We start from the raw sequence: 23,007 nt of genomic DNA, 5'->3' as shown, positions 1-23,007 counted from the left end.
CTTTGAGTTTGGGGAAACCACTTGAAACATTTGTTGTCTTGAGGTATTTCAATTTTGTTTGATTTGTTCATTTTATAGAACATTTTATCAAATTATATAGTCTAATAATTGGTGATTCATTTGAGGAGTGTTGGATTCCAGACCAGGGTGTGACAGTTTAGACAAGCTTCTCTCACGATTACACTGTGCATTTGGTTTATTAAAGCAAATGACAGATAGTCATGGGAATTTAACCAGTAGGCCTACATGCATTACCTGGGAAATCAAACCCACAACGCTGCATTGTTTGAGCAACTCTGACGTTTGTGATTAATTGAAACATTGCTGAAAAGTCATGTAAGATTATGAGGGATGGAAATATATTATTTGAAATATCGAACTTTTTGTTTTGATTTCCTTTTGGGCTCTCCAGCATTATTTGGAAATCATACATTTTGTGTTTTCTCTCAACGGGTTTCTCTCACTAATGCTGAAATAAAAACCCGGAATAGAGAATTAGCTGGAGCTAGTGATCAGAACTCCGAGCGGGGAAAATAAATAGACTCCGCTCTATATGCCAGACCGGCTTTTAATCTGTGCGTTGATTGCAGCTGCTTAATGAACTATTTTTTATAGAAGAAATATACGAGCTAATTGGCCGATTTTTTTTGTCTGAATTGTGTTTTTTTTATTTATTTAGCCTATTTAATTGTTAAAGAAAATGCCGCAATCGTACTTTAGTTACTTATATAATATGTATTGCTTACACCCGAATCACATCACGATTGTGCTTCAACAATAATAATGCTTAAACTAACACATAGCCCATTATGTTCAGCTGTTTGTTAGTCTAGCTACTAGAAAATAAAGGTGCCTGAGACGCTCAAATAGATAAGCTCGCTAAACTCACGTGGCCTGTAAACAAGCGCGAGCAGGAGGTGCTAAATGAATAATATGGCGGAGAGAATAATTTAAGACATAATGCAACTTCATAACCAATCCTCTCACTCAGGAGTGAAGCGTAGGTGAACTTGTTTGATTGACGTCGTGGGAGTCCGTCCGCAGACCACTGTATGCACGCGCGCAGCCATTGCACTGAACCGCACCGACGATGCAGAGGGGATGGACACGGTCTACAAAGGAGGCACGATGGTTAATAACATAGAGAATTGTGTCGTTTTTGATTAAAAACGTTACCCGCTGTTATTTCCACTGGATTTTTGGAAGGGAAGGGAGCCGAATTCCGTTTTTGGAAAACGTCTTTTTCGAACCTTACGCTCATTCAGTCCCAAAATGAACAAACTGCTCCAAACGGTACGTAGGAATTGAGTGCATGTTTTACATGTTTCTTTTGCTCTTTAAAGAACGTGTTTTACAGTGGCAGTGCTTGAACGTTCACGCATCTGCTGCACTGAGTCGCAGCTGGTTGAAATGAAAGAACGCCTACTCAAAGTCAGAGCTTTGCGCATGTTGCGGGTGTCATGTCTCAAATGTTCAGATCCACCTCTGATTTAGTGTTGACCCCTCTGTCTGACCCCAAGGAGTTCAGGCGTTAAGGGGTTTTTGCTAGGTAGTACAAGTTAACATTGTTGGTCGCGATCTCCCTTGTAATTTCTAGCATCAAAGTCATGATGCGTTTACTCAAAAACGCAGTGTAGGCATGGTTAATCCAAGTTCAGTTTGGCACTGTTGCTTATAATGATTACCTAAATTAATTTGCCCCTTTAAATGTGTATGCTTGTGTTTTATTACAACCAAAAAGAGAAAGTTTATCAACTTTTCAGCAAAAAAAGAAAAAAGCCTACACTGTAATGTCATTCAGTCACTTCAGAAATGGGTATCATACGTGAAGTGGGGCACTTTAAGATAATTTGTCATTTGTCTGTTTTTAAAATATCATCCAAAATGGCTCCATTAATGTCAACCCATTTTAGTTTATGATTTATTTATTTTAAATATTCACTCTAGTTAACATAATGGTATTTACATTATAGAGAATGTGTTGGGGACTGAAATGTTTAGTGTTCTTGGGACAGAATATGAATCACCTTCAGAAATAGGTGACATGTAATACGTTTTGAGGTCTGAAACGTAGTCTTGTCAGAAATAACAGCCTCCTTATTTTATTGAGAAATCATTTAGGAAACTCAGTGGGAGCAGTTTGATAGTTAATTGTTGAAGCGGGCACATTTAGCCCACCTAATAATTAGCTAAATAAATAAAAGCATCGTGGTTTAAGCTTGCAGATTATTAAATGTGTTCTCAAAGTTCTATGAAAGGGCAAACTCTGAGAGTGGGCGAATGATATGAAGTTAACAGTAGTCACGACTTTGAATTTTAGTGCAAAAGTTTACTGCGAATCGATTACCTGTATATAGATTGCTGATTGTTTCTAATTTTTGTTGCATGTAGGTCAGATAAATAAGCATTTAGACTGATACACAATGAATTTAGCCTATAGAGTAGACTATTTGGTCACAGAACAAATTTCGCTTGATAGGGCTCAATTTATAGGGCACATTTAGTATGCACTTGCTTTTTTTAATGTAACTAGAATTTCTTCAAATGTCCATTATATGATAATATAACATCCTAATTGTCCATATACATAGTTTGTAATGCTACAAATGTGGTTTGAAAGACTTGAAGTCAGTGCCTTAGAGAGACTCATCACTCCCTCACAAGGTCACCAAATCCTTGGAATGTTTTCCTCTGGAAATCCATCTGAAACCATCTTGACTGGGAAGCAGGCCAACAAGAGTCAGCTAAATTATCTGGGTCTCATGTTAGAAAGAGCGGAAAGTATCAGAAGAAACGTCCCTGTTGTTTCCGAAATCAAGAAAACCTCTTTTTAATGTTTAATAGTCAGTTGGGTCACTATTATTAATTGCCATGCATCATCAAAACGTATTCATTTTAATGTGCATACGGGTCCATATGAGGCTTCTGCGTGTTTTAGAGTTTTATGATGATGATGATTTCAGAACTAATGATACATAAACAGACCTGGTTTGAAGGAAGCAACAGTGCAGGGACTGGATCGCCTTGATCAAGCCAATCAGATTAAAGTAGGTCTTCTGTCAACTAGGTCACCCCGACCTACATACGCTTGTCCCATGGAAAATACTCAGCTTTTTTAAACATTTAATGTATATTATGATAGAGCACGGAGCTGCGTTTATTAAATTCACAACATACTAAATAATTAAAGAGGTGTGGATTATCAGTACAGATCTATCCGTTCAACTCGCACTGGTTTGGTAAAAGACAGATGTTTTAGGGAATGTAAAGACCCATGTCTTTATCAATAAAGTCGGTATACACTATACACAGTGTATATATATATACATATACATGCATACATACATACATACGTACATACATGCATACATTGAGTGCTGAGACATTATGATATGTCCAAACTGTTTGATGGTAACAAACAAATGCCGTTTTATAGTTGATCTTTAATGAAGTTATTACTGGACTTTTGGAGCGTTTGTTCCGAGTTTGTTTTATTCAGTTTAATGCTACTACTCTTCAAGCATTTTTATGTGGATTCACATTTACTTTCAGGATTTCTACTGAAGTTGCTTGATTACATCATGCCATGCTCTTTTAAGTCTTTACTCCCTATCTCTCTCTTACACACACACACACACACACACACACACACATTTTCTCACTAGTGGTGTGGAGAATGGAGGCAGCCAGAGCTGGCACTTTAATTCCATGGTGCTTTTTCCTCTTCATATCTGTCAGCGGGTCGCTGCATAATTAGCTGCAGATATCTGCACAGGTTTCCATGGTGCAGCATCATCTCTGTGTGAAAGGCCTGCCTACACATAAACACTTTCTCTCTCACACACACATACACAGCAGAATGCTGGAGGTTTAGCACTTTATTATAATTATCGCCTATTATTGCAGATCTGGAACACCCTTACTCACTATGTGACTTCACAACTAGGAGCAAAGCAATGCATCTGCTGTCTTCTCAGTGGACATAACGGTTCTTTGTTGAAGTGTTTGTTGAAGTGTTACTTTCCCATCTGTTGTGTGTTGTGCTGTGGTTTGCCAGTCATGAAAACACCCACAAGCTTTCACCTTTTGAATCATCACTGTAGGTAAGAATGTCGGCGTGATGCATAATTTTCAATGTTCCTCGATGACTTGCGATCTACATCCTACTTAGGTTTACCTCATGAGCGCTACGTTGAGGTTACGAAGAAGCGATATTTGCGCTTTCTGATTTTCTGTCTGTCAGTCTGTCATGATTCTCCGTACGCTGGCAGAAAAGAGAGTTTTTCGGCTTTTCAGCCTACAGACAAGGTTTGATTTCAGTGTTGTGTGGGCGTCTGCAGTGTAAGAGCTTACTCTGCGGAGAGAGAGGCAGAGAGTGGGGGCTTCCAGTTGTGCTCCTCTGCAATGGCAGGCTGAGAGCGGCCCCTGCTGTGTGTGAGAAGGGTGACTGATGGCTGAGGGAGATTTCTGAGGAGCTGAGTAAAAGTTATTCAGCATGCTTATCCACTCAATCTGTCATTCACTTTCCACATGCAGAAAAGGCATTAGCTGCTGTATGGTACGGGACCAGTGGGGAGGCAAAGTCCCAATATGAATTCATGTTCCTGTTCCAATTGATGTTTAAAGTTTAGTGCGTTTAGCATATGGAACTTTAATTTATCTTTAATGACAACCTACCAATACTATTTATATTATACATATAAATTATATTTATTTATAGAAATATACACTATACTATACGAATTCATACGAATTGGGCAACTCGTAAAATATGTATGATTTAGCAAAAATCTTACAAATTCATATGAGTGAGGTCATATGAATTCGTACGAATTAGCCACCTCGTAAAATTCGTAGGAATTGCTGTGAGATCGGGTTGGTCTTTATCAAATTTGTTTGTGTGGACATGCTTAAAAGAGTTGAGCCTTACTCACTTGACACATTTTACAGTCATGGCCTAAACCCCACATTTTCACGCTTTTCAAAGAAGAAACTTTGATAAATATAAAATTCAAAAGCAGACATTTATTTGAAGTAGACATTTTCAAATAAATAAATAAATGTATTTACTGTGACTTTTGATCAATTTAATGGGGCACTGCTGAATAAAAAGAATTAAACAATTAAAAAAAATCTTACTGACCCCTGCAAGTAGCCTACTATTTATTATAACCAAGTCTCATAAAATTCTCATCAAGTTTATGCATTTTTCATTACAGACCCTTTCCAAAAAATTAGAATATCATGGAAACGTTTATTTCCATAATTCCATTCAAAACGTTAAACTTCCATAGATTATAGATTCAGGGCCCACAACTTAAACGATTTCAAGTATTTAGTTGTTTATTTAACCAGGTTTTGGTTATTTTGGCACTGTGGGCAGGTGCAAATCTTGCTGGAAAATGAAGGAAGCATGAAGTGCTCTGAAAATGTCCTGGTAGACGGCTGCGTTGACTCTGGATTTAATAAAGCAAAGTGGACCAAAGTCCTCTTTTCTGATGAGAGCAAATTTTGCATTTCCAGCAGGATTTGCACCTGCTCACGCTGCCAAAATAACCAAAACCTGGTTCAATGACCATGGTATCACTGTGTAATTACTGTGTGATTTCATGTAATATTCACATTTTTTGAAATCCTGTTTTCGTGGGTTTTATGAGCTGGAAGCCCAAATTATGTACAAATAAACAACTAAATACTTGAAATCGTTTAAGTTGTGGGCCCTGAATCTATAATCTATGGAAGTTTAACGTTTTGAATGGAATTATGGAAATAAATAAACTTTTCCATGATATTCTCATTTTTTGGAAAGGGTCTGTATAATAATTCTAATTCATTGTAATGTGTAAAATTAGTTTTACAGCTCGAGGACCTTTCCACATCTAATTTTCTACTTCACTTCCGTTTGTTTATCTGTACTGTCCTATCTCAAAAAAAAGAAAAAAGAAAATCATTTTTCTAAATTGTAATTTTATAAAAAAAATATACTTTTTTGTGAGTAACTTTTTTTAATTAGTCTGTCTGTTTCTACCTCTTTGACCAATTTATAAGGATTTGTGGACCAGTTGCAGACATGATGAATGGTATCGACAGGGTAATCAGCCAATCACAGTGCTGCCAACTTTCACATGACTTTTTCCTGTATTTGCTCTTGATATGTACTTATGGTCTTCATTGTGTCTGTGAACTTCAAGAGACCATAGGGTCTTTTTGTCATTTTATATTTCAGAAGTGTGTTCGTGAGTTTCACCTATGTGCCGCACTGGTGTGAATTTTAGGATTTTTCCCAACAGCCCATACAGCAAAGTTTGACTCCGAGAATGACCGGCCTTTGAGAATGGAATATGAGGTTTTATCCACTGGAGCAAAAGTGTTTTAGGAACATTTGTGGTTTGCCAAAACTTTTTGATCTCTTATTTTGTTAAATTAATTTTACTTTATTTCTTTACAGTCATCTGAATTGCCATTGCATCCCTCGAAGCCTCAGACAAAGGCCTCTAAACAATGTTTTGCACTATGCTTTCCTCTTGAGTGAGTGGAAATAATAACGTATTCATATAAATTGCATAGAGCAGTGGCAATGAAGCGTATGTTATTCATAGTAGTTGTGATCTCAACAAAGATGAATCTATTGGACAAACAGGGACTGATTGTGGATTTGCATCAAGCTTGAATAGACCGCATCATGGCAAAGGAACCCACCATCTTCTAATTCACTGCTCCTTATTAAAACAGTCTGGAGGCAGGATGACTATGGGAGGTGATGATGAATACACAGTGATTCCTGACCCCCCCCCCCCCCCCCCCCTTATTTCTCTGTCACTTTATCTTTATTCGTCATTTGTATTCCAACTGAAATCTACATGTTCTCACAGACAATTGCTGACACAACATGAAGATTCACACATCAGCAGGACAGATAACGTTACACAAATATTCATAGAGCTTCACAAGCTCTTTGCTTATCCCCAGAATCTTTGACTTTGAGGGGGCTTAGCTTTTTAGACACACAAGTGAAGGTCACAAGACTGTAAATCCACATCGAGTGTGGCATTTAGGATTGCATCACTGTCCTCAAATAATTAGCTTGAATAAAATTGACCAATAAAGTTCCCACACTTACTAACAATGAGATGTTAAGATATAAACTGCGTACATTTCCAGGATATTTTCACTAACTGATAAACTGCCCCTTCAAAAGGATTATGCAGCAGCTTGCAGAGGAACTTGCATGGTTTTATTTGCATTATGCTTATGCACAGTATCCCTATGTATTGTGGGGTTGGATAGCCTCAACTACTAAATTGCAATGCAAACCTGTACAGTAAAGCTGATGGTGCATATTGCACAATAAGACCTGTTAGCCGGTCACTCAGATCATACTCAGGGACTTCTGTTCTTAGTTTAATTCATCTTACAGATATTTGAACTTGAAACCAATAAGCCTTTGGACAACAAGCCAAATCCCTTTACTTATGCTACCATATAAAAGTGTGGGGTTAATAAGAATTTTTTTTTTTTGAAAGATAAGACTGTAAGCAGGTCTTTATGACTGTTCTATATGATTTGTCTCGGCTCACATGCAGGGGATAGAATAAAAACAGATGCAATTCCATGGAAAACCATGCTCATTGAAAATCGTTTATAATTTGATATGCAATGCATTGCTGCAGTTTATATGCAAATATCGGTTTAGTGTGCAGGCAGTCAGATTCCTTGTCAAAATACAATGACATATTCTTTTTCCATGCAATACATATCATTTGTGAACATAATTTCAAAAGATATGGCTTTTGAAATGCTGTGAAAATGCATGTATTTAATTGTAATTTAATGTAAAATTAGTTTTTTTGCAAGTAAAAAAATATGAATTACCATTTAATTTACTCTGAAAAGAGTATAAGAACGTCCCAGAACTCCCTATCTTGTTATGTAAATTAGGGTTTTATGGTACATTGTTTATTCCATTATTTTAGTTTGATGTGAGTTACCCTGATAGAATGACCCTGTGCTCTGTCCATTATGAGTATTGGCCATGTTTTATGGACAGGCCTTTTACGATGAACCCTCGTTGTGACGTATAGCCTACATTTGAAGGTACAAAGCAGATTTTGGTAGTTCAAGTAAATTGGTATATTAACATAAAATAATTTAATATACAGTTAAAGTTATAAAATATATAGGTAGGTACTAATGTCCTATATGGTAATGCCAGAAACATTTATATATATATATATAACAGGATTTTATTTATATACTATTATTATTATTTTTACAGTGTAGAAAGAAAGTCAAGTGATTTTAAAAAGACATAAGAGTGAGTAAATTATGAGATGATTTTAACTATCGGGTAAAACTATTAAATAATGAGAGATGGGAATGTGTGAGAACTGTGAATGAATTTGGCAGTATCCTGCCCTTGGTTGAGCATGTACTTTGTGTCCTTGAGTTGTTTTGCTTTTTCCTGCTGTTTTTCCCACTGATAGTCTGGTCACTGGTGAAGGTTGATAGGAGTTGGTTACAATGCAGATAGAGTGAGAGAATGTTTGCAGTATATCTTTTTATGATACACAAGTGGTTTGACAGATGTGTTACTGTGGAAACTGGTGTATGTTGACGGATGCTGTCTTTTGTGTTTGGTTTAGAATCTGAATGTTACTTTAAATGCTATTTTATAGTATGCCCTAAAACATATAATAGATGATAGATAATAGATAAGACGTATAATAGATGCTACTTTATTTCCCCCCTTTTTTGTTCTTAGAGCTTTAAGATCTTGAGGATCTTCTAAACAAGCTAGCATTTGATTGATCCTTATTCTGCTTCAAGGCATTATTGTTGAACGTAAAATGTTCAAATGAGCTGAACATCAGGCGAATGAGAAACTAGGGCAAAACATAACGTACTGGACCCATAAACTAAGTGATCTCTTGCTACAGTATCTATTTTGAGCAGATAGACAATGAGCAGATTTGCTTCATTTTAATCACAAGTTACATGGAAGAAGCATTTCTTGAAATTATTTTGCTTTAAGAGGATATTCACTTAAAAAATATATAGGAACATGGAGGAATGTAGGACTGGAGTCATGAAGTGTATTGATCGGTCTCTGTGCACCAGATGGAGCCATGGCTGCATTTTGAAGCGTTTCAATCAGATATGTGAAATTGCTATTTAAAAACCAAAAGCAAGCTATTTATATAATCTAAATCTGTCATTCCAATCCTGTTTGACTTTCTTTCATATGTGGAAAACAATAAAAGATATGCCTCAATTAACATTTTTGTTTTGGACCCCATTGCCTCCCATTGTATGATCAAGGTTCTTCGAAATATATTATTTTGAGGTTCTCAGAAGAAAGAAAGTCTTACATGTTTGGGTGAGTAAATAATGACAGAATTTTCATTTTTGAATGAACTTTCCCTTAATGGAATGTTTTGTAGGGATTTAAAAAAAATGTAATATACATTATATTCCATCTCTGGCTGAGATATATTCCAGCTCTGGCTCTTACATGTAGGGCAGTGCTTATCTCATCATCTTCGAGTATGGAAATAGAAAATGGTTGATGGATTGAAGTCTAAAGTAATCCACACTAAAGAAATGCTTGTACAGTACATTGACATTACTGATGGTGGCTTATGAAGTACGGCCAATTTTTTGTCTTAATTTTTTGTCAAAGTCTTAACTAGAAGATTAGTGAGCAGTAAGTATGTTTGCTTTGGTGTCTCGTTACCATTTCCACGACACACACGCTGTAGTCAACAGTAGATGATAAAATGACAGAACTTAATTCATATCCTCTGTCTTGCACTTTCTCCTCCGTAGCCTGCAGTTTCCATGGCAACTCTGTGTAGCATGAGCGCTTGTCAGCCCACTCAGGCAGGCTTCGCTGTGTGAAGTCACAAATAAAACATTCTCTCTCTTCATCTCACCATCCCTACTGCAGTACAAACCCAAGCACTTCCTCCTGACTATACCAGTTCCATCGATTCACACAAGAATCATACCAGTCCACTCAGTTTGTCCTCCTTTGTGGAATAGTAAAGAATAGCAAATCACGATATTGCCAATCCTGGTAGAGCTTTTTAGTTATTGGCAGGGTAATGTTTCATTTTAAGCATTGATTGTACTGTACAATACCTTTTATGTTATGAAGATATATTTTGAAAGCTGAAAGGTCAAGCTTGGATTATGGCTAAGGACATCACTTGACACTGTCAAGCTCAGTTTTGATCTTGAACTGTTTCCTGTTGTCAGAAGGTTCTGTCTTATATTTCATATATAGGAACTTCATAATATCTGTTCCAGAAATTGTTCCATTATCTGGAAATTTTTTTAGCTTTTTAATGTTTCATTCACATTGCGGTACAATTTAAGGCCTTATTTTAGTGCAAAAAACCTAGACAAATTAGTATGTTGTATATTTAAAATATTTACTGTATTCTTTGAAGGATAGTTCATCAAAAAAATTTAATTCTGTAATTTACTCAACCTCATATGACTGACTTTTCTTCTGTGGAAGATAAAATATATTTTGATAAAATATCTTCACGCTGATTAAATGATTAAAAAAAGGAGACATAAGAGGGATCTATGACTACATTTGGCACTATTTTCTAAGTCTTCTAAAGACATATGCTAGATTTATCTGAAGAACAACCCAAATTTAAAGGGCCCCTATTATGGATTTTTGAAAATTATCTTTCATGTAGTGTGTAACATAGCTCTAAGTGAATGAAAACATCCTGCAAAGTTTTAAATTTGAAAGTGCACATAAAGAGAAGTGCGTATATAAAGTTATTGTCTTTCAAAAGTAAGAGTCGACTCTGAGTCAATTAAATGAATCGTTTTTCAAACGAGTCATAAGCCGTTTCGTTGTGACGTCAAGACGAAACATTAGCATATTCCGCCCACTTATTGCGCGTGCAGACACCAGGGAAAACTTGAACCTCAAACCGGCAGCTAATTTCTGTGGATACTGGATAGCATCATGTCGAGAAGACGCTGTGCTCTACAATGTGAAGGTAAAGTAATTTTTTTTCCCTGCCCAAGGACGAGCATGTGAAGAATCAGTGGTTAAAATTCATCTTTACCATGATACCACAGCAGTATAATCCTAAACTTTTGCTGTGTTCCCTTTATTTTACTGATGCAGTTCAATGCAGGATTCGCAAACCGCTTGCTCTTAAAAGATGGTGTTCAAAATACTTGGTTTTGAGTTTTATATTATGTAGGTCTCCTGCTAACTGATTAACTCACATTATTACCGTCTTACTGAAATTCTTCTGCTAATCAGTTGTGGGCCACTATTACCGATAACTGTGTCTATTAATGCAGATTGTCTGTCGTTCTCACTACTTTGAGGAAAGATTACGCATTGAGCAAGATCTGTTTTACCAACATTTATGTTACATCAGTCATCCAAGCTAGAGCTCGGCTAATGTATACAACATTGCATACATGCACTGTTATTGATACAGTTTCCACGTGTTCACCGCAATATATTAGAAAAATACTCTGTAAATAAATAATTACAAGTAAAATAATCGGTTTGTTGATGGACATGCACTTGTTCATGCTGATGGTGAGGAATTACAGTTGCAACATCTCATAATGTACCTCAAACTGAGAAGTGTATCTGCTCGAGTCGTCCTTGCGATGGAGGTTCGGGTTCAATAACTAGTCCTTCCAATGTTTCATCATCGGACTCGCTCTCGGATTGATATGGTAAAATCAGCGTCATTGTTCATTACTGTGTTTAGTTTACGGTCTGGGAAGCCTCAGGACACGCAGACCTGACGTTGTTATGGCAATGGACGTTTTTGTTTTTTCGACGTAAACCAATCACAACAGACTGAGCTGTCTGGCCAACCAGAGCAGAGTAGCTCGCGGAAAGGCGGGATTTAGAGAGATTGATTCATCTCACGAGTCGTTTGAGAATTATTGAAAATGTGGTGATGTGCAAATGTTTGATGCATGTAAACCTGTTGTAGGAGACTCCAAAAACAACATTAGGAAACTTTAAAATAGCATAATAGGGGCACTTTAAGTCACTATGTATTGATAAGATTGCCCTTTAGATATCTGATAACTTTAAAACTGTTGAAAATGGATCACTGAGTCAGTAAGTTAAAAATGATTCATGAATGAATCTGTCCAATTCCATTTAATGAATGATTCTGAATAGTGAATTAATCACTTGGTATGATTTGTGAACCTAATCCACAAGTTTATTGAAAAGAACCATTTCCTGTTCAGTTTATATACAGTATATATAATTGAAGAAATGAACTTTCATTTTTGGGTGAACTGTACCTTTAACAAGTGGAAGCTTAAGACATTTAAGGACAAATATTATACTGTCTGGCTCAGTGGGTTTGCTGCTTTTTGGGTGAATGACTACATGGTGACTGATGGTACCTGCTTGGTCATTTCCCAACAGGGAGGATGTGATTTGTAGTTATAGTGGTTCATTCCAGCTGACGTTCATTTTGTCCTCTGCACCTGAACCTAAAAAACATAAGAAACATGAACAGCGATCAGTTAAAGAAATTGCTTTGTTTTTTCATTACTTTTATTTCAAGTTCAGCTTGAATGTTTAAACAGGTCTTTCCTTAATTCAGAGTACAATTCTTCACCATGCTGACAAAATGCAGAGGCACCAGAAATAACAAAGTAGGCCAGTGCAAGGTATTCTGGGATGCCTAGACACCCTTTGGGTGCCATCAAGAGACTTTAGTCTAATATTATTACTCTCTTGCATGGGTGCCTGTTTAGCTTCTCAACAAGTCTTGTGACATTAGATGGTTTAATGCATCTAATTTGATTTTATCTTGAACTAATGGGCTGTTTATTTTATGTTTAGTTACTTATTCAATCTTCATGTGGAATATTCAGCTATAGATCATAGCTGAAAATAAAACTTAAAGTCTCATGTGGCTATAGTGGCTCTATTATGAAGAAAGCAAGCAACTTGACAATGAAAACATGAAAGAATTCTAGGATAATTAAGGTTGAGGATGCATTGAAAATCAGAGCCACTTATTTTTGTGCACTATGAAACCATAGGTTATAAAATGCATAACATATCAGTTCCATTTAAAACAGACCTCTTCTTAAAACACAAAAATGCTACAGGCAGGTATAGGGGATGAAACTTGCTCTCTGAGAGGCCATATGGGCTGTGTTAGTGCCTGGAGGTGCTCCCGTTCAAGTGACTCAGTGATCTCGTCTCCTCACGTGGCAACTCCGCTTATCCTCAACTCTCCGCCGCGGGCTGTCAACATTAGAGGCAGGAATGATTGTGTGTGGCCTGCTGTGCTTCATAATAAACATGCATGATATGTTTTAGCATTTGTACTACCTCGCTAATGTGTAGCAATGTTGATGGTACGTCCCAGAAACAGAGGACCTTGGGGACGATTGCTCCATTTTCCCCTTCCTTCTGTTTATTAATTTATCTGTTTTATTTGTGCCATGCCTGACCTGAGGACAGCGCCTTTAAATGAGTGCAAGGTGCTCATGAACATTTGCTTTGAAGGACGAATTTGCATTTGAAAGATTTCAAGACCCTTTCACTCTGTTCAAATCATGTCAGGTGGTGTTTCTTCAAGGCACTTTTGTTCCTGTGGACTGTGAATTTCCTTAAAAATCGGTTTATTTAATTTGCTAACAGTAAACTAAAACATTGAATGTGCATGCATTATTGGAGAATTGTGTCATTTATTTCTCCTAAAGTTTCATGAACAAACGTCATTTCCACCCAGGCTTATTACAGTTAACAAAAAATGTAATTAAAATGTATATAAATAAACAAAGATATTTTTGTTGCTTGAAATAAAATAGACATTAACTGAAATAAAATGTGAGAAAAAAAAACTTAAACTTAATTTATTTTATCCTGTTGGCCAAGGAAAGTTTTACATGATATACTGATATAACTAAAACTAAAATATAGAATATATATATATATATATATGACTATTTGGTAACACTTTATTTTGATAGTCCCTTTTGAACATTCTGTTGACTATTTATAAGTATCATTGCACCTACATGTCTACTAACTCTCATTCTCATTAGAGTATTAGTAGAATGCTGCTTAATATCTGTTAACTCTTTATTGTGATGCTCCCTCAATACATTCTACTGACTATTAGTAACTTTGCAACTATATGTCAACTTATTCTAACCCTACTAGTCTAGTAATACTCTACTAACACTCTAATGAGAGTTAGTAGACATGTAGGTGCAACGTTACTTAGTCAACAGAATGTGTTAAAAGGACCATCAAAATAAAGTGAAACCGACTATATACATGTCTATATGGACATAAAAAATAAAAAAATAAACTAAACAACAAAAACACATCCAAATTAACTAATAGTATCTCAATGATACTAAAAAATAAAAAATGTTTCCACCACATTTTTGATCAAAATGTTGGAGGAAATGATATTTTAAGCATTTTTAGAATGAAATGGCTGACTACTTTGTCTTGCTATGGATAATTTCATATTTTAAATACACATAATTAAGTAAGATTATTTAAAAAGCATGAAAATATGATTTAAGTAAGTGTTTTATTATTTTACATATCACAGTTTAAGCATTTTACATATTTCATATTACATATGCTCGTTGTCTTTGAGGTAAACAACTACAATAACTGAGTAAAATAGTCGATTGCGGTAAAAAGAATGTCACAACAATGTACTTGTGTAAAACATTGATGTAAATAATTTTCATAGAATGGTAATATTTGTTACAATTACAATATTACATTACAATATTTAGTATTTTCCAAATTTAAGATTAATTTTAATTAATAAATGTTTTATTGTAATCAGTCCGAGACGCATGTATTTTAATTACAAAAACTGTATTTACAATGCAACTGTAACAAATGGATCTAAATGAATTGAGTGTTTCCAGTCCACGCATATTTTCTATGTGGAGAATCACCTTCTGATTGAATGGAGGTTGGATTCCACTTGGTATTCTGCCTCAGTTTGAGGGTCCCGTTAAGCTATACATCATCATTTGTAGGATGGAGACTGGGACCCATCTCCCCATGCCTCACTGGGACAATGACCTTAAACGTTTCGCTTCCATTAAATAGAGCGATTGAACCTGAGCTTAGCGTGTTTAAATGCCGCTGTTTGCCATACTGTGCAAATTACAATTCTTTTCCCCAGCATTGATCTCTGGCTATGCATGGGCTCCCCTCTGGAGATGTGGTTTAATTACACCCCATCCTCTCTCTTGGTTAAGCCTGTTTCATCAGAATGCTCCCACGTGCCATGGGAATCCGTAAGCATGAGGTCACTGGCTTTACTTCCTGCTGAGCAGATCTGGACCTCAGGTGTCGGAAGCTAGTTGGCATTTGGCAAACGGCACCAAGTGTACACCTGGAACACTGATTTTGCTGTTACGATGACCATGTGATCGGCATTCTCGTTCAGTGTATTCTCAACCGTCATTTAATTATTTGTTTTGCCTTGGAGTTCTTAAAGGAACAGTTCACTTAATTTAAAGTTCAATGTTTAATATTAATTACCCACCCGTATGATTTTCTTCAACTGTATGCTGTTATTTTATTTAACATCAAGGAGATTTTCTGAAGAATCTTCACATTGCTCTTTCCATACAACATCAATTCATACTGGTTAAGTTCCAAAAATGACAAAAAAGATAACAAAAAACACACCAATAAAGCACCATAAAAGTCATCCATATGACTCATGCACTATATTCCAAGTCCTCTGAAGCCTTAAGCTGTTAACTCGAGAACTGTTGCGACTGGATCATAGAGTCTCGAGAACCAGATTGGCAAATTAAAAAACTCTTTTGTGCTGGATCAGGTTCACAAATCATACTGAGTGGTTTGTTGATGATTTACTACTCATTCGTTCAATCGAATCAGATTGATTTGTTCACGAATCAAGTTCACCTCACTGACAGATTTCAAGTTGTCAGGTCACTGGATATGGTAGGATTGTCGGTAAATAATGACTTGAATTTGGTTTGTTCCTCATATAAATATAACATATGGCTTTAAAAGACTTAGGGCATTTTCACACCTGGCTTGTTTGGAGCAGTTGTTTTGGAAGCTGGTGCAGGTTCTCCGTAGTTCGGTTCATTTAGGCATATATAAACACGGCAATTGCACTTGGATCCACACCAAATTCTGATACTGAAAGCAGCTTTTCTGTAGCTCAAACGGTAGAGCGTTTGCGTTTGCAACGCCAAGGTCATGGGTTCGATTCCCAGGGAAAGCAAGAACTGATAAGAAAGTAAAAATGTGTACCTTGAAATACAATGTAAGTCGCTTTGGATTTGGATAAAAGCGTCTGCCAAATGCATATAAATGTGTTATAAAAGCAGCAGTGCCTGATTCTGAGAGGTTTTTGTAGTTGAAATCCAAAGAACCCCTCTTCTTTTTTTTTGTCTTGCATAAAAAAGAAGAAAAAAATAGGAAACGCATGAGGGTGAGTAATAAAATAGTCATATTTGGGTGAACTACCTCTTTTAAATAGTACTACAGTCATTCTATGATAGTACTACAGTACATGCTTCTAAATTTAACATCTACTCAGTTACACCAAAAATAAATAGAACACACTTTTGTGTTTTGTTTGTCTTTTTTTTTGAGGGCATCTTTATAAATAGTTGCACCACCATGGCAGGGTGTTGTTGGCATCACTCACATAATCCCCCTTTATCTTTGTGCTGAGGTTGGCAACGTTTTTCCGCAACTCCATCTCTAATGCCTGTGAGTCATGCATCCTCATTTTGAACGTATGCTTAGATCCATTGACTAGTTTATGTTGAGAAACGCTCAAGCCTACTTTTCCTGTTGTAACTTGTATCCATAGTTGTTGTTGTTTTTTTAGCTGGGACCCAAGGCACTTGACTTGAGGAATGATGTTCTAGAGTTCCAGAGGGAATTTGTAATGTCCTGGAGTTATGTGAAATTTGACTGGTGTTAACAATACATGTACTTCAAAAAGAACATGAAGCACTGAGGAGAATTCAGATCGGTTTGTTCTCTGGCACCCAGTGAGTCATTTCTGTTTAACACAACACCCCCTCTGCTTTCTGCTTCCTGATTATATAGACGATGCTTTGATTGGCTGCAGTAGAAATCATGTGTACTGAAGAGACATAAGTAGATTGTGAAATTCAAAGCAAACATATTGTGATATACAGTTATATTTTACAGCAATTCTAAACTAAAGGCACGTGTCCTTAAGCAAGTTCCAGGGACAGATTTTGATTGTGTTTTTGATTAATCATGTAAAATGGAAATTATGACTTAAAAACATTAAGGCCCGGTTTCACAGGTAGAGCTTAGATTTAAGGGGTGGTTGATATTTATGATTTCACTTTTCTAACTTTAGTTAGTGTGTAATGTTGCTGTTTGAGCGTAAACAACATCTGCAAAGTTACAACGCTCAAAGTTCAAAGCAAAGAGAGATATTTGCTTTTAAAGAAATAGTTTTTTAAGGTCTACAACAAACGGCTGGTAAGGACTACACGACATTCCTCTCGGGTTAGTGACATCAGCAACCCTAACATTTACATAAACCCCACCGAATAGCAGAATATGCTAATCAATGACTTGATGATAGTTAACTCCACATCAGCTACATAAATTCATCAACTAACCCTTCAGAAACATCCTGTTGCATTCAACATGTTGTCACTTCTTCTTGAGTCTCTCCATCATTGTCTGACTCCAGTTTAAACATAAAAGGCAGAACAGTTTCTGACATTTTAGTGCTTGTCTACATGAGGTAATCCCCCCCCCACACACACACACACACACATATTTTAAGATAGTGCAAGTGCAAGTTGTTTTCAGTTAAACCAGTTAAAACATGCATTTTAGTCTAGGACTAGTTTAAGCCTTGTCTGTGGAACCTGGTTTATGGCTATAATATATATTGTAAGACTTACAAATGTAAGGAGTATCAAATAACCTACTGTGGTTCATTTCTTGTTAATTTCTTGTTAATTTGTGGATAGATTCATTTTTAAAGAAAAAAAAAAAAATTGCATAGCAAAATATACACTACTGGGCAAAAGTTTAGGGTTAGTATTTTTTATTAAAGAAATTAAAATTTATATTTAGCAAGGATTATTAAATTTATTTTAAGGAATTTTAAGACTTTTTAGAAAAGCTAAAAAAAAAAAATGGATCACAGTTTCCACAAAAATATTAAGCAGCACATTCAACATTGATCATAATGAGAGTTTTTTTCTTGAGCACAAAATCATCACATTAGAATGATCTACAACAAAATAGTGCAAGCTTTGTTGATAACTAAGCAAATATTTAATGACTACAATAGTAATTTCTCACTAGAAATTACATCAAAAGTGGATAACGTTGATCAAAAACTTACATTTACACACAAACCGACCGCCAATTGAAAGTTTCAGATGTGGTCTTTATTTTTTAGCTCAACTGTCACAGAATGGAAAGCAAAAATCGATCAGATGAAGGGGTGCTTCTCATTTCTTATTTGTGAATCCTCGTTTTCTTTCCTCTCGTCTTAGCTCCACCCCCTTAGGAGTGTGTCACGTGTGTACCCTCGCTCATGACTCCTCATGAAGCTCCTCATTCCTCGCCTCCTCGTGGTGTAGTTAGAGAATTGAGATGTCCTTCAAGATGGCTGAGTTGGATTGGTTTCTGGGTCATGGGCTTGATGACGTAGAGGTGAGGAAACGAGGAAGGATCAATTTGAGTATTGAGAAGCACCCAAGGTATTTTAGGAGACAGGAAATAAAGCTAACATTAGATTTGGACATGGCTTGATGTCGTAGTACCTTTGAATGCAGCCTCCAAAGGCAGAATTTTTAAGCTTTCGGATGCAGCCACGATATCACCAGTCTCCTCCGTCATGGGCTGCGTTCCAGTCCAAAATTGTCATGCCCTTCACTCGCTAACTTCCCTCCGTCTCGTTCACTCGGATGTATGTCATTGCTTACGTTGCACGAGTGCCCACTACTGGCGGAAACTGCAATGGAGTGAATTGGAACGTCCTAAGCCCTTGATCACTTGGAATCAGCTATAGAGTTGATTTATTATTTAAATTTGTTTTCCCTTTAAGAATTTGCTTAATGCGGCATCCAAATGTATATAGGTGTGTTTGGGTTGTTTAAAAAAAAAAAAAAATTTCATTAATATATCATAGTTGTTTGTTGTGGTGGTGATTAGGCGAGATCTGTGGTGACGTCACAATCGTACTGCATTGTGGGAATTATATAGTGAGGAAAATAAGTATTTGAACACCCTGCTATTTTGCAAGTTCTCCCACTTAGAAATCATGGAGGGGTCTGAAATTGTCATCGTAGGTGCATGTCCACTGTGAGAGACATAATCCAAAAAAAAAAAAAATCCAGAAATCACAATGTATGATTTTTTAACTATTTATTTGTATGATACAGCTGCAAATAAGTATTTGAACACCTGAGAAAATCAATGTTAATATTTGGTACAGTAGCCTTTGTTTGCAATTACAGAGGTCAAACGTTTCCTGTAGTTTTTCACCAGGTTTGCACACACTGCAGGAGGGATTTTGGCCCACTCCTCCACACAGATCTTCTCTAGATCAGTCAGGTTTCTGGGCTGTCGCTGAGAAACACGGAGTTTGAGCTCCCTCCAAAGATTCTCTATTGGGTTTAGGTCTGGAGACTGGCTAGGCCACACCAGAACCTTGATATGCTTCTTACAGAGCCACTCTTGGCTGTGTGCTTCGGGTCATTGTCATGTTGGAAGACCCAGCCTCGACCCATCTTCAATGCTCTAACTGAGGGAAGGAGGTTGTTCCCCAAAATCTTGCAATACATGGCCCCGGTCATCCTCTCCTTAATACAGTGCAGTCGCCCTGTCCCATGTGCAGAAAAACACCCCCAAAGCATGATGCTACCACCCCCATGCTTCACAGTAGGGATGGTGTTCTTGGGATGGTACTCATCATTCTTCTTCCTCCAAACACGTTTAGTGGAATTATGACCAAAAAGTTCTATTTTGGTCTCATCTGACTGGACTTTCTCCCATGACTCCTCTGGATCATCCAAATGGTCATTGGCAAACTTAAGACGGGCCTTGACATGTGCTGGTTTAAGCAGGGGAACCTTCCGTGCCATGCATGATTTCAAACCATGACGTCTTAGTGTATTACCAACAGTAACCTTGGAAACGGTGGTCCCAGCTCTTTTCAGGTCATTGACCAGCTCCTCCCGTGTAGTTCTGGGCTGATTTCTCACCTTTCTTAGGATCATTGAGACCCCACGAGGTGAGATCTTGCATGGAGCCCCAGTCTGAGGGAGATTGACAGTCATGTTTAGCTTCTTCCATTTTCTAATGATTGCTCCAACAGTGGACCTTTTTTCACCAAGCTGCTTGGCAATTTCCCCGTAGCCCTTTCCAGCCTTGTGGAGGTGTACAATTTTGTCTCTAGTGTCTTTGGACAGCTCTTTGGTCTTGGCAATGTTAGTAGTTGGATTCTTACTGATTGTATGGGGTGGCCAGGTGTCTTTATGCAGCTAACGACCTCAAACAGGTGCATCTAATTTAGGATAATAAATGGAATGGATGTGGACATTTTAAAGGCAGACTAACAGGTCTTTGAGGGTCAGAATTCTAGCTGATAGACAGGTGTTCAAATACTTATTTGCAGCTGTATCATACAAATAAATAGTTAAAAAATCATATACTGTGATTTCTGGATTTTTTTTTTTAGATTATGTCTCTCACAGTGGACATGCACCTACGATGACAATTTCAGACCCCTCCATGATTTCCAAGTGGGAGAACTTGCAAAATAGCAGGGTGTTCAAATACTTATTTTCCTCACTGTAGGTGCCTGAAGTGTACATATGAAGTAGACTCGCTCCCTCTGTCAAAATCTAGGGAACGAGGGTATGTCCATATAAACTTCCCTCGTCCACTTCACGAAGTGGAACGCACTTCAAAATGGCGGCAGGGATTCCCCCGAGGGGAAGTGCTTAGGGAAGTTCGCAAGTGCGTGTCTAAAAGTGGACTGGAACGCAGCCTTGCCCCCACACAATGCTCTCACTCACTCGAATACTAGCATCTGCACCTGTTCCCCATCAGCACGCCAATCAGCCCTGCGTAAAAGCACACACCTCACACTCAGTCATGGTCTCATTTATGGGCAACAGACTACTTACTCTAAAGATTACTTCGATAACGATACTTTATAACGATAACGATATCTCCTTGTGATTCTTCCATCGATCTCCTTGTGAATCCTCTCCTGCACTCTCCTTGTGATCTCCCCATGTGTTCTTGTGAGTCAAGCTTGTCATCTGCTTGCCTGTACAGTGCAGTATAGTCATGCTCTGTATAGTCCATTCATGTCATGTTCAATTATACTCAATATATTTTTTCCTGTAAAGGAACACATTTATGGTTGTGAAACACTATTTTATACATTAAGATGTTAAAATGTTTTAAGTTTTAAATTAAAACTAAATATGTACAATTTGTTTGTATCAAAAGTAAAAGTCAGGTTTATTGTTATATTTTAGCATATTGCAGGATATGAAATAAAATGCATGATAATGTATTGGATATAAAAAAAAAAACCATGGTTCCTTCAGGAAACACTGCAAACGTAACACAGTTTCAGCAAGTAATACGGTAAATTACAGACAATAAAAATGACAGTGTTAGAAGAAAAAAATGCATTATTCCATATGTAGCCATTCTCTGTTTCATTTTTATAAGCTCAAGATATTAAATGTTTTCGGTGCATTCACATGCAGTTCCTTAGATGTGAGTTACTGCTCATCATCTTGTGTCTCTGAAAGCAGTCTTGCCCTGCAGCCATAAATCTGTTTACTTTAATAGTGAGCTGTTCCCACATGCTGATCTTTAAAGCTGTGCTGTTTGCCACCAAAAGTGTATTTGCACTAGTGCTAAATCACATGGAAATGATACTGTGAATTTTCTTTAAAACAAACTTTATAATTAAATAGGCAGGGATAAATTTTGTATCTTCACCCATATTTTCTCAGACCCAATACCTTTCAATCCCTGTTTAGTATCTTAATACATAATTTAGGCTGTATTGTGCACAATTTATCAGCCTGCATAATCTTTCATCAAAAAGTAATAACTTGCTCCACTCTAAAATGACTGCATAGACATCTGCCTATTGGTTAATGTTTACTAATATTCAAATGAATCTTTCTGAAATAGTACTTTTTAACGGAGACATTGAATGCCAGTCAACTTTAATGTAGTAAATATTACAACAATACTAGCAAACTGTTGTTGTAAAAAAAACAAAAAAACGAAACTTTAAACTTGACGTTCAGGTCAACCAATTCCCGATGGATAACATGTTTCACTTGAAAGAACATTGCATTAAGGAAGTGAACTGGGTTACTTGTGTGGATACAAACCCTAAACATTAAAAATGTTCTGCCCACATTGAGTTCAAGTGTTCTGCAGTTAGGCCATAATAATATACAAACTATTCTCTATGTGCTAAATTAATGTTTTAATTAGGAATGCTTCCTCCATGCTGTGTTAATGACTCTGTTTGTTTCGATAGAAATGGTGAGAAGGCAACAAAAAGTTTTTTTTAGTGTAAAGTTTGAAATGATGGGCTAAAAAGAATAAAGTCTTATTTTCTCTGTTTTGCAGGTGCATTTGGAAACAAGAGGCAGCCTCTTTCAGTCAGTGCTTCAGGACTGAGAGTGTAGCATGGGCGATATAACAGGATATGCCATCAGAGTCTAGTGGCTGGCAGGATTTGGACAGGAGGCTGAAGATGAGGAAAACAAGTGTTTGCACACAAATGAACTGGGTGGCTGTCTATACCCACCAGTGATAATCTACACAAGTCCTGCCTGCTCTGGGAGTCTCTACAGAGAGCGGCCAATAAAATCTACAAAAGGTCATCCCATTTCTACTTCGGTAAGTGTGAAAAACTGCAGAGTAAAAAAAGCAATATACTGATAATG

At 36.9% G+C, this 23,007-nt stretch overlaps 1 protein-coding gene across 2 annotated transcripts in view; it reads left to right on the top strand.

The window, feature by feature from the left end:
* Positions 1 to 898: 898 nt before the first annotated feature.
* lrrc7 (leucine rich repeat containing 7) overlaps positions 899 to 23,007 on the top strand; it is a 108,186-nt gene continuing 86,077 nt past the window's right edge. For both annotated transcript variants that reach the window (XM_084426458.1, XM_084426457.1), the window contains exons 1-2: positions 899 to 1,293; positions 22,688 to 22,960. The gene's annotated coding sequence lies outside the window, so the exon portion shown is untranslated. The remainder of the gene's footprint in view (positions 1,294 to 22,687; positions 22,961 to 23,007) is intronic.

This window comes from Rutilus rutilus (genome assembly GCF_951802725.1).
Source record: "Rutilus rutilus genome assembly, chromosome: 12".
NCBI classification, from domain to species: domain Eukaryota; kingdom Metazoa; phylum Chordata; class Actinopteri; order Cypriniformes; family Leuciscidae; genus Rutilus; species Rutilus rutilus.
The sequence above is the reverse complement of the archived record's forward strand: the minus strand, read 5'-3'. Positions and strand labels throughout refer to the sequence as shown.